The following is a 13,042-nucleotide window of genomic DNA, read 5'->3' as shown; positions in this document are numbered from 1 at the left end:
GTATTAGTTATGTATTTATATTATAGTAGAAAAAGGGTTTACTCGAGATATTTTTGTATCATATTTTTAATTGAGTTTGTTGTTAAAAGAAGGCAAATCTTGGAAATTTTAAATAAATTGATTTTTTAGGTTGTTTTTAAGGGGAAAAAAATCATTTGGATCTCCAACCTAGCATTTAAAACTTATTTAGATTAGTCCTTGATAACAATTTTTTAATCCCTAGGTATAATTTGTACATTTCATAAATGAATGGACCGAATTAAGTTCAATAATCTTTATAATTATAAATTGTGTCTTTAGTTTGTACATTTTCATCAATAAATAGTGGTTAGATATCAAAGTAAACTTAACTCAACGATAATTGACATGATCTTTCACTCTACAAGTTGGAAGTTCGATCTCTCACCTCTATAATTATACTAAAAAAATTTTTGGTAGATACCTTCATGGCCCTTAAAGTTGAACCACACACGCTACAATTGTAATTATGATGAAAAGCTTAAAATGAGAATAAAAACAAATCTAAAAAATAGGCATTGATCTATATTGTTCTCTCTAACTCAAGAACACAAAGCATGACATTAGAAACGTGTCATTAATTACACATCAACTTGTTATAAACTCGAACCTTACATTCATTTCCCATCAAAATGGGGAATCACTTTACTCACATAAGAAAACAGAAAACAATGGACAAGAGTATTTGGAACCACAAAAAGGGTTAAACTTGTTTTTTTTTGCTTGTGAGTTGTGTTTTTATGTAATTTTGTATTTAGTTTTGTTCCTCAAGGGAAGATACATTCTTATTGGACTGGTCCGGTTTGGTTAAAGACAGAAAGTGCAAATAACATCATAAATACAGTCCAACAAAGTTGCCCATCTATTTACTAAAGTTTATTGCAATCCACTTTTTGAATTTAATGCTTATTGGCCCATTGATAGTGAAAGAAAGCTGTTTCAACTTCTCTACTTATCCTTCCCTGCTGTGCTCATTTAATGCTTCTCTTGAGGCAAATGAAATTTACACAATTACAGTTGAATCAACATGTAGTATGTATTAACCATTGAGATATTATAGAAGAGACTGATCTCTATTCAATTTCTTTCGAAGTGAATTTCAACCAAACCATTCGAAATAGTGATGTGGACATCAATACCATTGTTCGTGATAAGGATGATGATGTTATATACTTGTTTTGGAGAATCACTTTTCTATGACGGGTCCTGGATGGAGCTCATTAAGGTCATTATCATATTTAATGGTCTTTCTAGAGTGCTTGAAGCTGACATTTTCCCGCTTTGGATAGAAACTGATTCTAAAATACTTTAGAACCTTCTGGTTGGGAATACTAGACAAGCGAATGATATTTAGATTTTCGCTAATGCTATTCGAGATATCTATTTTCGTGGCTCTATTCCTAATTTTCTTTGGGTAAATCGTAGAGTAATGTAGCTCTTGATTTAGCTTCTTATGCTTGTAGATTTCAACATTTGGTTATGTGGCTTGATGATTGCCCTCTATGGGCGATTACATTTGTCTTTAAGCTCTATTGTTCTTTGTTGTTATACTTAGGGAAAAAAATCTCTATGGTATTAAAAGAATTATGAATTTAGCCTATAATGGGATACTAATTTTTTAATTTTGTATCAAATAGGTCTTTATTATATTTTAAGAAAGTGACTAATAGATTTACAAATTTTCAACTTTAAGTCTATTAAGTTTCTAAACTTTAAAAAATATGATAGATGCTAAAACTTCTAATTTTAACCAATAGGCTTCTAATATTTTTCAATTTTGTATCGATATATTCTTAACGTACTCTTTTTTGAATTCACATGTCTATAAATACATAAATTTGAAATTCTAAGGTTTCATTACGCATAAAATTCATGTTGTACCAAATAGATCAATTATCAATTACTTTGAATATATTAATTGAAAGCTTAGAACATACTAGACACAAAATATAAGGTTCAAAAACCATTAAACACTTTTGAAAGTCTACAAACTAAATAAATAAATTTTCAAAGATCAAACTTGGTTAATTGCAATAAATTGATTTGAGTTAATATGGTCTTTACTCAATTTAGTTTAGAGATTAAGGTGGCTCAATGAGCTATGTCAATAAATTGAAGATCTTCTAGAGACCGTACGTGCTACAATTGAAAGCCTGGATGAGAATATTATAATTAGGGGTGTTCAAATAAACTCAATTACCTGAAAAAATCGATCAATCCAACCCAACTCATTCAGTTTGGGTTGGGTTGGATTCAAATAAATGAAAATTTTATGGGTTGGGTTGGTTCATGAGTCACCTAAAATAACTCAAACCAACCCGAACTTATTATTAACTTTAAAATGTAATTTATTTTTTTTTGTTTATGTACAATTAGATATACATATATTTATTTTAGTTTTTTTTTTTAATTTTATCAGTTTTTTGGATAATTTATTTTTCAACAACTCTTAAAAATATATATTTTTTTTTTTTGCACTTTGAAAAAAGATTATACATTGTATAAATTTAAATTAAGTTGTTAATCTTAATTCATATATGAAAATAGTTAAATCGAACTTTTACATATTAACCTTTCACTTATTTTTATAAAACCAACCCAACCCAAATATATTTCATGATTATGATTGGGTTGGGTTGGGTTCATTTTTTAACGAGTATTATTTAGGTTGAAAAAAATTTACAATCGAACAATTAGGTCAGATCTAAAAAGTCATTCAATCCAACCCACGAATACCCCTAATTGCAAGAATTTGTACATCAAACCAATGGAAAGGGTTACTGATATTTTGATCAACACGCTTAATAATTTAATATCATGCTTAACTTTCACAAATCAAGTAAAAATTTCTCAATCCATGAGAAGCCTTATTTGGATAATTTGATTACTACATTTTATTTATTTATTACTTGCAGTATCTAAAAGCAACTCTTCAGCCATGAACCATTCAATTTCTGCCACATTTCTTTTTACTATTGAGGGAGGGTCCATGTATTAACTCCAGAAAGTCGATGCTTTTTGTTTCTTATTGCGGATTCTATTGCTCGGATTCTGTTTTATGTTTTCAAATTCATTAAATTTGATAAATATGTATTTGACAGATAATCTAGATTTCGTTTTTAAAACTGTATGTGAATTCTAGATCCAAATAGTAAAAAAAAAATCTACAAACAACATTTTTATGTTTTTTATCGTATTCAGATTTGGAATTTTAAATTTTAAAACATAAAATTACATTAAATAAAGATAAAAACATTTAGAAATACAAAATATCAAGTTATAAACTCAATTCATTTTTTAAAAAATATAATATGTATCGTGTAAATTATTATAAATTATATAATATTACAAAATAATAATTATATAATTTTTTTAACATAGATCATATTCATAAATAAATTAATAATAGTTTATTGCCAACTAAATATTATTGGATAACTACAACTAATTTTATGATTTATAAATGTATAATATCAAACACATTTTAAACCATTGTTTAAATTATAATCAAATTTATTTACCATATCCATTCATTGCTTTTCTAACTTGACCTCCATGGCTATGAATTTCTAAATACCATTGTTTTTGTTCTTACGATTAAAGATATGTTTAAGAATGATTCTAAAATTGTTAAAATCGTTATACAACATATATTTTTAATTATTCAAAATCAATTTTGATGAAATGAATTATATTTAAAAGTGTAAAATTAAATATTAAATTAATTTCAATTTTTGAATTATTTAGAAATATTACGAAATAATTTTGAATACGAAGAAAGTGATGTGCACTCAAATTTAAAGATTTTTTTAAATTATACTCTGGCCCTGAAAGTCAAATATTCATCCCCACCCTTACGTGATAGAGATTGTCTCATCATCCAATTCCATGCCGTTACGTTTCTCGTTAATACAAGAAGATTTCTTCCCAGCAGAATTAAGAGAATTTTCTAATGGTATAAATTTAATGAACTGGAAAATCTAACCCTGATATTAGACAGAAATATGAACAAAGTTTCTTCTTTACAATACCCGTAGTACAATCTTAGAAGACATCTAAAACTTGATCGCAAATCGGGTTTAAACTTCAAAACATCTTACACCATATTTGGTTACCATTTGATTTTTGTTGTTTTTTAAAATGAAGCTTATAGACACTACTTCCACCTTCAAATTTCTTTTTGTTATTTATTTTTTATCAATGGTTTAAAAAACCAAGCCAAATTTTGAAAACTAAAAAAATAGTTTTTAGGATTTTTTTTTTAAAAAAAATTAACTAAGCATTCAACCATCGTACTTAAAAAGATGCAACTTATTGTAAGAAATAAAGAGGAAATATGTTAGCATAAATATTTAAATCTATGTTGAATAGATTTAACCCTAGGATCATTCATGACAAATTGTCAAGAATAATAACATATCGGGTCTTCCCAACCAAAACTCCGAATGCCTTTAGTGGATTAAAAAAAGACTGACGGCTAATTATTTTGGTATGTTGGGGACCATAGCCCTAAAGTCTCTTTATATACTAGTTCAATTAGGATCCCATTAAACCCTAATTAACTAGGAATAGACTTCTACCCATTAAGCCCATACTCAATTAGAAATCGAGTGCCTTAATTAATTAGATCACATAATAGGGCTCAATCTAATAAAATAACCCAATGTGATAAATTATTGATCAACATATATAGCCCATACTTTAATTAAATATATTATTATTTAAATATGTCTAACAATCTCCCACTTGGACTACGTCTATGTACCTGGTATAATTAAATCACATAAACCTTAAGCGAGCATAAACAGGTTATTTCTATAATAGAATTCCCCTTTAGTTCAATCGGATCGGAATCAAGGCGGCTTTCGTCACTACCCTTGTAACTAAACCTTCCTTGATCACCAATTCTAATACATTCAATGACATAAATCAAGTATGAATGGATAACATGGAAACTACATGCAAAGTGATCTAGATCATGCCTGTTTCCAACTAGTCCAAATTCCTTAATGAGATCATTCTCAAAAACTTTATGCTAAACTACATGCATGATAAACGAGTTCTGATAATAAAACATAAATCATTAACTTTATTCTATCTAGAAAATAAACAAAATAAGGTCAAAGAACATCTTCAATAACAAACTCCCACTAAACCATGGAATCAGAAAAATGACTAACACCCATGTGAGCAACATACTCATGAAAAACTTTAGGTGGTAAACCTTTAGTCAATGGATCTGCCACCATAGAGTTTGTTCCTATGTGTTCTATCAAAATTTGACCATTCTGAACTCTTTCTTTAATAACCAAAAACTTTACATCTACATACTTTGACTTCGTATTGCTTCTGTTGTTGTTGGAATACATCACTACCTACTTATTGTCACAAAATAATTTTAGTGGTCTTTCTATGCCAACCACTATCCACAGCCCAGTGATAAAGTTTTGCAACCATATTCCATGATTGGATGCCTCATAACATGCTATAAACTCTACTGTCATGGTAGAAGAAGCCATAAGTGTTTGTTTAACACTTTTCCATGATACAGCTCCCCCAGCCAATATGAAGATATAGCCTGGAGTGGATCGCAAAGTGTCTTGACATCCAGCATAATCAGAATCAGAGTACTCAATGATCTCCAAAACTTCTGATCTTCGATAAGTGAGCATATAATCTTTTGTTCTCTGTAAATACCTCATAACCCATTTTGCTGCTTTCCAATGATCCATCCCTGGGTTACTCAAATATCTGCCTAATACTCCAACTATGAATGCAATATTTGGACGCGTGCATACTTGAGTATACATCAGACTTCTAAGAGTCGATGCATAGGAAACCTTCTGCAACGCCTTGGTTTCGAGTATGATCTTGGGACATTGACCTAAATGAAATTTATCACCTTTAGCTATCGAGGTATCTCCTGGTGCATAATCTTTCATGCCAAATCTACTCAAAATCTTTTCAATGTAGTTTTATTGTGACAATCTCAAAATACCTTGAGAACGATCTCGTAGTATTTCAATTCCTAATACAAAAGAAGCATCACCAAGATCCTTCATCTCAAAATTCTTTTTCAGAAATCTCTTAGTGTCATGCAATAAACCTACATCATTACTAACTATGAGTATGTTATCGACATATAACACTAGAAAGATTGACTTACTCCCACTGAACTTGTGATATACACAATCTTCCACTATATTCACCTCAAAACCAAAGGAGGTTATCACTTCATGAAATTTGTGATCATTGACAAGAGGCTTGCTTGAGACCGTAGATGGATTTCTTTAATTTGCACAGCATAGACTTTGAATTACCAGACACAAAGATTTTTGGTTGCACCATACAAATCGTCTCATCAATGTTCTCATTGAAAAATGCAATTTTTACATCCACTTGGTGTAGCTCTAAATCAAAGTGAACTACCAGTGCCATGATTACCCTAAAAGAGTCTTTCAATGAAACCGGAGAGAGAGTCTCTTTGTAATCAATACCTTCTTTTTTAGTAAAAGTCTTTGCAACAAAACGAGTCTTATATCTTTCGATATTGCCATGTGAATCCCTTTTAGTTTTAAATATACATTTACAACCTATGGGATTCACTACTGATGGCAGTTCGACAAGTTCCCAAATGTCATTGTCTTTCATGGATTTTATTTCCTCTTCCATAGCACTTATCCACTTTTGAGAGTTAGAACTTTGTAAAACTTGTTGAAAGTTGATTAAATCATCTTCCATTATGCCTACATCATCCTGATGTTCTTGAAGAAACACAATATAATCATCTGGAATTGCACTTCTTCTCTCTCTAGTAGATCTTCTTACTGGTACTTCTTGAAGTTGTTGAGTTTGGTTCAACAACAGAGACTTCAATGTTGTCTTGTTTTATATTTGGTTCAATAATGAAGTCAGGAATTGGAGCCTGAACATCATTTATAACCACATGAGGAAAAGAAACTAATTCCTCTTCAAAGACAACTTTCCTTATGTTATCTTCCCCCAAAATCAACATTTTCAAAGAATCTAGCATTCCAAGAGCGCTCAAAATACCTAACAAAATAGCAGCTAATTGTTCTTGAGTCCAATTTTCTTTCATTACGCCTACAAGGCCTAGCCACAGCTGGACAACCCCAAATGTGAAAATGCCTAATACTAGGCTTCTTTCCTATCCACGACTCATAAGGGGTTTTAACTATTGCTTTACTAAGTACCCTATTAAGGATATATGTTACAGTCTTTAGTGCCTCACCCCAGAGGGATTCTAGTAGAGAAGAATGATTAATCATACTTCTTACCATATTCTTAAGTATTTTATTTCGCCTTTCCGCTACACCATTCATGTTGGGTCTGCCCGGCATAGTGTATTGTGGGATGATTCCACATTCCTCTAGGTATTTGGCAAAAGGCCCTAGACATTGTTCACCTGATCCATCATGTCTACCGTAATATTCATCACCACGATCAGATTTGACAGCCTCAATTTTCTTTCCAAGTTGAAGTTCAACTTCAGCTTTGAAAGACTTGAAAACGTCCAAAGATTAAGACTTCTCATGAATTAAATATAGGTACCCATATCTTGAATAGTCGTCTATGAACGTAATAAAATATTTTTACCCATTCCAAGAGGTCGTAGGGAATGAACCACAAATGTCTGTATGTATTAGTTATAAGACGTTTGAGCATCTGTTGGCACCTAATTTTCTTATGTTTGTTTGTTTTCCCTTAATACATTCCACACAAACGTTGAAGTTATTTAAATCAAGGGAATCAAGACTTCTATCTGACACAAGTCTCTAAATTCTATGTTTAGAGATGTGGCCTAAACGCTTATGTTATAACATAATAGAATTCTCATTTAATTTACGCTTTGTACCACATGAATTTAGATAACATGATCTAGTTAAATGAAGCAAAAGAATCAAGCATATATAGACTATCAATTAAAGAACCGATACCAATAAGCTTAGAATCTTGAAAAAGACTAACTTTATTATTTCTAAAAGCACAAGAAAACCAAATTTGTCCAAATTGGAAATAGAAACTAAATTCCATCTAAATGACGATACAACAAAAGTCTCATTTAGATCTAAATAACAACCAGTTTTTAAAAGTAATCTAAAATTTCCAATAGCTTCAACTGGAACTGCTTTGCCATCGTCCACATAGATGAATCTTTCAACATCACTTGGCAGCTGGCTCCACAAGCAACTCTACATTGATATACTTATATGAGTAGTAGCACCAGAATCTTTCAACATCACTTGGCAGCTGGCTCCACACATTCCCTTTTCTTCTTATCACGAGAGTCTGTTGCCAAATGGGCACTTTCTATCCTTTTTCTCTTAATCCTATCCTCTTCTTGCACACATTGTGAGATAAGCTTATTAATACTCCATTTATCTTTCTGAGTATTATAGCTTATCTTAGACTGAGTGAATTGTGCAAGAAGAGAGATAAGTACCAGATGTACGAGTAAATTTTCATTTATCTCGATGTCGAGTGTCTTTAATTTACTTGCGAGATTGGACATTTCCCTAATGTACTCCCTTATGTTTTCATTGCCCTTATACCTTATAGAAGTTAAAGAAGTCAAAAGACTACTTGCTTCCCCTTTCTCATTTTTAGCAAAATATTTCTCAATTTTTTAGCCAGAAATTTATTGGCATTTTCACTTTCCGTGATAGAGCCCCGAAAAGACTCTGGAATAGAGTGCCTAATGATCATCAGACACATGCAATTTGTTCATTCCCACTTCTCTATATTAGTTGTATTTTGTTGTTCCTCAGTAAAAGTAGGTTTATCGATCCTTAATGCAACGTCCAAATCCATACACCCGAGAAGTATCTCTAGCCTTTCCTTCCAAATCTTGAAGTTCGATCCATTCAACTTAGGGATTGAACTCAAATTTTCAAATATTTGAGTAAGACCAACTGAAACAATAAACAACAAAACATATGCTCATAGTTAAAATATAACAAAATAATTTCACATATGTGGTGGGCCCTTTTAACAAGATACCTAGCATAATCTTGATGTCCAACCTTTAGGCAAAAAATACCAACTGTAAATGGTACTCTCAATGTAGTAATTAAAGTACTGACAATTCACTCTGTCAAAAAATAGCCTTACTTTGTGTCACACGTCGCCCCAAGTCCGTCTCCTGAGCCCGAGGTGAGGCGTGAAGGACTGCAAATACTACCCTTTTGTGATACCTACTACCCTTCTAAACCTCTTTACTCTCATAAAACTTTAAGCCAAAGATGTAAATAACAATTGTTTGATTAAGCTCATTTTATTATAATAGTACAATGTTTATACAATACTCAGGCTTAACTACAAAGTTTACATCAACTCTAAAACCCCGAAAGTGTGACTGTGGTATGGCGGACCTTGACCTTAGCAGTACCCTGGAACTCCTCACTTTTCGTTACCTGGAAAGAAAAACATGAAAGAAAAGAATGAGCTTTCAAAAAGCTCAATGAGTAGTAAGTAACTTTTAGAGTTTATTTCAACTTATAATAATACAAGCATATCAAAAACACGAGGTTACATATAAATCTCAGCCTTGTATGAGTCTGATCTCAACTCTATTTACACTCACGGTAGATAGTTAACTGATACTACTTAGAATGAGTCTGTTCTCACACTCTACCTACACACACGGTAGATAGTTAAACTCATACTAATCATAAACGCTTACTCTCTTGTGTTTGCTATGTTTCCTTTGTCTTCTATGTGCACAAAGCTCTTCGCTTATGGGCTCAAAAGCTAGGCTGGCCCTCTGACCATCCCATACGAGGTTCCTCCTACAGGCTTAGGAACTAGACCTCTTGGTCCCCTGACCATCCTGTGAGGTTCTACTCTCGGACTCAGGAACTAGGTCTATTGATCCCCTGACGATGTTCACACAATCTCATTCTCATGTTATTTACTCATTCACAACATAAGCATATACATATATTCTAAAAGATATGCTTAAGACTTAAAGGAAAGTACCACTCATCTTGGTTGGGTAGGAACCTCTCTCTCTAGAAGTTCCTTGGTTTCTTCGGGCTCTCTTTTGAACCCTAAATTCCATATTCAACTTTAAGCTCAGATTACTCATAGTTCTAAGCCTTATTTCAGGATACTTCCTTCTACAAACATGCTTTAAAATGTCTCAGGAAGCTTACCTTAAAATCTTAGTCAAAACTCTTCGTGGTCTGGCCGGAATTCTCAAATCATCAAGACAGGCCCAAGCTTACCCAACAACTCGACCATTATGTATTTTCTTCATCCTCTAGCACGATTCCTTTGAGCTTCTTCTTCGACAGTTCTACCTTGAAAACTAGACTCTCATAGCTTTCAAGTGGCTTTGGAATCACTCAAAACGTACGAGTATTCTGGGAGAACTCCTCGTCCCAAGTTGATGCTACTTCCAGACCTCATTGCCCGACAGCATCTTCTCCTCTTGGAACTTCTTGAACAACGCATGGTTGGTCTTGCTACCAACGCATGCCCTTTATGATCAACGCATAGTCTCCTTCAAATCTATCCTTTAACATTCTTCCTAACGTTCTTTGAAGAGGATTCGGGTTATGAATTGAGGAAACACCTCGTGGTGGTATTTATAGGCTCCTTACCAATCCTTCTCATCTTACAAAGCCTTCAACGTAAGACACCTCCTACTTTGGAGTGTTTGCACCATGTTTTGCCACCACGTTCTTCCTTGCCATTCACCTATTTTCATGCCACTCACCTGCTTGTATGAAATTGAGTTGTCTTCCTCTTGCATAAGACTTTCTTCACATGAAACCCTATTCGTCCACCTCCTACTAATTCAAGCTCAACCTTCTCTCGATGTAGCCATTTATCCGGGTAAGCTCATCAGCCTTGCGTAACGCAAGTCTCAGCACCGCATAAACACTTGGCCCATCGTTTAGTCCATCATGCAGCTCTTGCACTTCATCGCACATCCCCATCGTCTAATGAATCTCTCGTTGTCGCTTAACATCCAGCCCTCTTGTTGTTGCCAATCGTCTAGTGCCTATGTCCCATCGCATAACACTTATGCCTCATCGAATAGCTCAATCATTTAGTGATCTTTCGCTCTCAACGATCTCACTACCATGTATCTCTCGCTCTCAACGATCTTGCTGACGCTCATCGTCTAGCGCATAGCCTATCGCATAGCTCTTGAGCCTATCATGTAGCACTGATGCCTATCGTCTAACGCATCACGCTCATCGTGTAACGCATCCGCTTATCGTGTAACGTCATCGCCCATCATCTGCATCTATCGCACAACACCCATCGTCCAACGTTTTGCCTATCTGTAGCACTCACACTCATCGTATAGCGCCATCATGTAGCGCTTGCGTCTATCACCCAGCGCCCGCTCCTAACACATCGTCTAGCGTCTACGCTTATCGCCTAGCATCTAAACTCATCGTTTAGCACTATCGTCTAGCTTCTACGTTTATCATCTAGTGCTTACACCGATCGTGTAGTGCTATCGCCTATCGTGTAGCTCTATCGTCTAGCGCGTCACTTCACATCGTTTAGCACCGCCTGTAGCTACACAATTGTCTGCCCAACGCCTTGCGCTCAATGTCTCGCTCTCTCACTCTTGCTCACGCAGCCTCAACAAATGAGCAACTTTTGGGCAATGCCTCTTGCCAACGCCTCGGCGTCCAACCTCACAAGCTCTACGCATGGTTGCCCTTGGCTTCAATGCTTAACTTCTTTTAAGCTCTACAAACTTAGTCTCATCTCATGCGTTAATATTTCCTAACATCAAACGCATGACTTTTTTTTTACTTCATACTTAGCCAAATTTCTACTAGTTAAAGCTCAATTCAAAACTACTCAAGAAAAATCTCTTCAACACTTAGAATTTTTCCTTCTCTTCAACATAGTATTTAACTTATACCTAGTTAATTCCCTTAATCTTAGTTAATTCCCCTAGTTACCTGCTTAAGTAGGAAAATTGAGATCCGAATTTCACACTTTGGACCGACTATTTTTCACATGAACAATCCTTATAATTGTCGCATACTCATTACCACATGGATACCCATAACTTGGCCAAACAATTATCTTCCTTTTGACCGATAATTATCTGCATAAATTCATAAATATGAACATCTTATATTTAGAATTAAATTAATCTAGATAACATAGGCTACTTTGGTAACATATTATTTTGACCAATTCAATCTAAAATATAAGATACAATAATATAATATTATTATTGTACAAAAATAAAGGAGGAAGAACACCAAATAGTTTTACCAAAATTCACCCAATAATTGCATACACATAATATAATTACATAAACATGTGAATATCACCAAATATCATTTATCAAAATTTAAGTTTAAATTAACCAAAATATCAATCAAATTTAAATTCAAGACCATGACATGATCGATCAAATTTAAACCTAAAATCACCATATGATTAATCAAATTTAAACCTAAATTCATAGACTTATTCATTTAAAAACTCAAAAAAAAAACACTTAAATTATCAATCACATTTAATTCTACCAGATTGAATTTCTGGCAAAGGAGATTACAATTTAAGATAGACTTCAAGTGACTGAGATTGATCTTGCTGATGAAGATCGCCAACACCAACTTTTCATTTTATTGATAGAAATCCATGACACTGAAAAGAGATTGCCGACAAAACTTCAAATGGACAAATACTAACTCCTTTACACCAGCAACCCAACTCCCTCACGCCGGCAAGACCTGTGTTTGAAACTTACAGCAAGAAAACGAACAACACCCCGCCGCCAGTTGCTTTTGCCTATTACCAGCGTGGAGTGAGTGTTCCAGTTTTTTTTTTTTTTTTTAATTCTTTAAAAAACTTTACTAAAATTAGGGATTTAATCTCATGCCCAGTGGAAAACAAAAAGAAACCAACAATTCAACAAGAAATTTATTCTCTGATACCACTTGTTAGCATAAATATTTAAATCTATGTTGAATAGATTTAATCCCCAGAATCATTCATGTCAAATTGTCAAGAATAA

This window comes from Benincasa hispida, chromosome 11, assembly GCF_027475165.1.
Source record: "Benincasa hispida cultivar pf3 chromosome 11, pf3_genome.v1.1, whole genome shotgun sequence".
NCBI classification, from domain to species: domain Eukaryota; kingdom Viridiplantae; phylum Streptophyta; class Magnoliopsida; order Cucurbitales; family Cucurbitaceae; genus Benincasa; species Benincasa hispida.
This window is presented reverse-complemented; position numbering follows the sequence as displayed.